The sequence below is a fragment of the Procambarus clarkii genome, unplaced genomic scaffold, assembly GCF_040958095.1.
Source record: "Procambarus clarkii isolate CNS0578487 unplaced genomic scaffold, FALCON_Pclarkii_2.0 HiC_scaffold_1474, whole genome shotgun sequence".
NCBI classification, from domain to species: domain Eukaryota; kingdom Metazoa; phylum Arthropoda; class Malacostraca; order Decapoda; family Cambaridae; genus Procambarus; species Procambarus clarkii.
In genome coordinates this window covers 12,501-17,035 of record NW_027190502.1, presented here as the reverse complement: position 1 = coordinate 17,035, position 4,535 = coordinate 12,501, and positions in this window count along the sequence as shown.

Below are 4,535 nucleotides of genomic sequence, written 5' to 3'. Positions count from 1 at the left end.
CAGTGGCGGACTCCCTTGATCCTGAGCGGGGTATATAACACGAAGCTCGATCTGCGGGCGGCATAAAACACCAGTAAATGCGGGCATCCCTAACCAACAACAGGCCCAGTCGGTGGCCCAAGTGGGCCACCAAAGCACCCAACAACCCCATAACCCCACGGTTATACCAGAGCAAACCCAGAATCAAACACAACAGGCCCCAACACCTAACTCTCTTGCACCAAACCCCGATCCCAAGCCCAGCTTAGGGGCCGAACTCCTAACATTTGCTCAAATCCAATTTCCAGACAACCCAGTGAAGCTCCTAGGTTTCTGGAACTCACTTAGGAAAGACAATGGCCTACCCCCTGTCCATATGTCCGAGGACTCGCTTGCCTACTTGACTCCTAACATCACAACAACGCCGGCCAGGCCCAAGCACAACCCAACAACCCCAACCCTAGTACTCCTCGCCCCCTGGCTTCAACCAACGCCCAGGAGACTCCAAACCCTGAACAACCCCGGCCCCTCCACCCCGACATTCTGGGAAACACCTATGTCCACCCTTCCTGAAAACACTCCCACATCAGATCGTCCTCAAAGCTATCACAAACTCCCTTGCCATACGGAACCCCATCCGCCCTAGGAAATTTCGCTTCAAACATCGCAGCCCACAGCAATATATTCCACACAACGCTGCACCAAGAGGCCTAGGCCGAAACAGCCGAACCCCATCCCCTGTGGACGGAGCAAGGGCAAGCAACCCCCAAAACCCTTCACCAGAGAGCGACTCTAGCACCACGGATGTCGACATCATGAACAGCAGTGACACCGAGGACCCCCCAATGGCACAGCAACGTATGGTAAACCCCAAACCCAACCAATCCCCGACCGGAACCAGGAACAAGACACCTGGCTCAACAGCTTTACCCCCCTCCTCCACAAACAGAAGCGACCAAACCGAATGTAACAACATTGGCACTACAGCCAAACAAACACTGCCGTCTCATAGTCAATAATGGGGATCACAATCCTTCAGGTGAACATCAGACACTTCTTCAACAACAGATACCTTCTCACTCTGGAAGTAGCCAGACTTAACCCAGATGTAATCTTACTCAATGAAACAGCGGCCAGACAGGACCAGCACATCTCCATCTGGGGATATTCCACCAGGGAAGTCAACAGGGGTAGGTTCAGTGGGGTGGCAATACTAATAAGAAGAGGGACTCTCCTACCGCCCCATCCTCGTAGAAGACGACAACTTTCTTGCAATAGAACTCACCACTTCACACGGCCCCCTCATCGTCTGCACCGCATATCTACCACCTAGACTGGCCTACCTCCCCTCCATCCCTCTGAACAAGCTGCTCGACAGGAATCTCCCCACTATCATCGCAGGAGACCTGAATGCCCACCATCAGGCCTTATTCAACGCACCTGCCAGGCCAGACCTCAAGGGCAGGCAGCTCTTCAATCTAATGCAAAACCGGGACCTCTCCTTCCAAGGCCCCCACTTTAAGACGTTCTTTGCGGGCAACCAGAGGGGCACCCCGGACATAGTGCTGACCAACAGAGATTGTGACCTGTTCCACTGCAGAGTAACCCCAGGCAAGAACGTGGGGTCGGACCACATCCCTGTGGTCACATCCCTCCAAGCAGCCCCCTTCAGATATGTGGCACCACCCAGGCCCAGACTGGGAACCATACGTGCCCGTGAATATGACACCTTCCTTGCTGACGACCCCATCATGAGTTCGAGAACCTCCCAACCCAAACAATCGACCAAGCAGTAAACACCATCCACAACCGGATCCAGCTTGCAACCGAGGCCACTTGTGAAATATCCACCACAAGGACTTACCACAATATAAGCCGACCCGAGAAATCAGAGGCAAAATGAATGAGTACCAGCGAGCCTGCCAAAGCCACTACCAAACTGGCCAGCCACCAGCGTTGACCCTACAAACACTCAGAAGGGAAACCAAGACCTTACGCTGACCCACAAGAGCCACATTTGGGAACCCTGGTGAGACAGGCCAACCAGTACAAAAGGGAGCCGGCTACTTTCTGGCGCAAGATCAGACAGCTCCTGGGATCAGTTAACCCCAGCCTCACCCACCTTGCACACACATTCCTGACGAAGATGAAGAGGAGCAGCAAGAAAAAATAGAAGACCCACAGGATCAGGCTGACCTCATGGGCGCAGTCTGGAAAAAGACACTCACAGCTTCAAACAGCAGAGCCTTCAACAACACTCACTTTGAACGTGTCAACCAATGGACAACAGAAAATGCCGCCTCCCTTAACAGCACCCCTCTGATTGACCTGACAACCCTAGAAGACGACCACCCTCTAACAAGACCCATAACTATGCTAGAGATGAGAGGAGTCATCAAAAGCACCAGAGATAAGGCCCCTGGACCATCAGGGATCAAAGCGCTGCAGATCAAACTTCTACCAGGCAATCTTATGCAATCCATACTCAACCTATTCAACGCTATGCTGGCATCGGGTCACATTCCTGTAGCATTCAAGTCAGCCAAGATGATATTCATTCCCAAACCCAAGAAAGACCCCCACCAACCTGGCAACTACGACCAATCTCCCTCTTAGACACGATAGGCAAGTGCTTTGAAAAAATCATGTCAAAACCGTCTTAACTACTACATGGAGTACAACAACCTCTTCACAGAAAAGCAGTTTGGCTTTCGAGCACATAGATCAACCCAGCACGCAATTAACATCATCTACGACGCCGTAAGCTCAATTCGAAAGCAAAAACAGGTAGCTTTGATTGCAACGAGGGACGTACACAAGGCCTTCGACAGCCTGTGGCACGATGGTCTTGTGTACAAATTAGCAGACTTACCAGCGCAAAACTGGACCCTCCTCAGGCTGATCAGAAATTTCCTTAAGAATAGGCAAGTTACCCCCAGCTTCAAGGCAAAAGAGGCCGCAGCCTTCACCCCAACAGCTGGAGTCCCCCAAGGATCATGCTTGAGCCCGGTTCTCTTCAACATCTTTGTAAATGACCTACCCCAACCAGAGTATAGGGACACCATTATCGTACAATTTGCGGACGACGTAACACACGTAATAACATCTAACCCTAGCATCCAAGCGGCCAAGCATGCAACTGTAACCCGTAAGGCAAACGTAGAAACTAGCAAGGACTGCTAACTGGGAAAGGAAATGGAGGATCACCACTAACCCAGAAAAGATCCAATTAAGCACTGTCGGCTGTATGGCCTTCTCTATTGAAAATGAGGGGGAATAAGAATCAGGGGTGATCCATAGCCATCTCAAAACTCCAACACAGTGCTCGGTTACAACTTCAACAGGCTACTCAACTCCTCCCAGTACGTATCCCAGAAGACAGCGATGGCCCGGGGCTCACTGGAGAGGCTCTTCCGTTTCAACCAAGCCCCATCCCACATCAAGCTCCACCTGTACAGAATGATCATAAGGCCTAGCTTGGAATACCCCTACGTTCCCCTGAACCTCACCAACAAATCCAACATGTTGAAGATTCAACGAGTACAAAACAAAGCACTTCGCTTTGCAGAGGGCCTGACTCTGAGGGACAGGGTAAGAACTGACCTGATCCATGAGACGCTCAACATGAAGCCAATGAAACATTAGGCTCAGCTACCTGGCCAGAAGACAGCTGTACCGTATGAAGAACATGTATGTCCCAGACCCAGAAGATCCCTTCGTAGCAGAGAAAACACACCAGCGACTACGAGATCCACGATCCACCACACAGAACCAGAAGAATCACTCTCCAACAAAAAGTGATCAGACATATCCATGATGAGGCCTTCCCAAGCCCTCAGATACTAAGCGGTCTGCCAGACGATCCAGATGAGTGGCCCATCCCGGACCCAATCTACACCAAATGAAGAATAAAGAAAGAAAAAAAAAAATAACAAAATAAAAAAATAAAAATAAAAAAAATAAAAAAAATAAATAAATAAATTAAAAAAAAAAAAAAAAAAATAAAAAAAAAAAAAAAAAAAAAAAAAAATATAAAATAAATAAAACACCTACAAAAAAATATAAAACCAAAAACCATTTGTCGTGGCGGCAGAAGTGTAACTACCCTGATGTTTCTAAGATTAGCTCCTTCAGCCAACTCCACCGGCTCTAGTGCTTTAGGACACAACAAGGTCACAAACACTAGCCCCCCCAGCCAATGTACTGACAACCCAACATAACACATACGCAAACAAACAACACATACAAAAATGTCAACCCATGGTGGACAGGCCACCGAACTTTCAAACCTCCTTCTCTTACACCCGCATCCTCTTCCTGAATTCATCTCCCATCCCTCTACCTCCCCATCCTTTCCATTCCCTATGGACATCAATCCAATCCGGCATAAAACACCACAAACCCACAACAGCAGCAGCAATGTCAGGACGCGGCAAGGGAGGCAAAGTGAAGGGCAAGTCAAAGTCTCGCTCCAGCAGGGCCGGACTTCAGTTCCCCGTGGGCAGAATTCACCGTATGCTGCGTAAAGGCAACTACGCCGAACGCGTCGGTGCTGG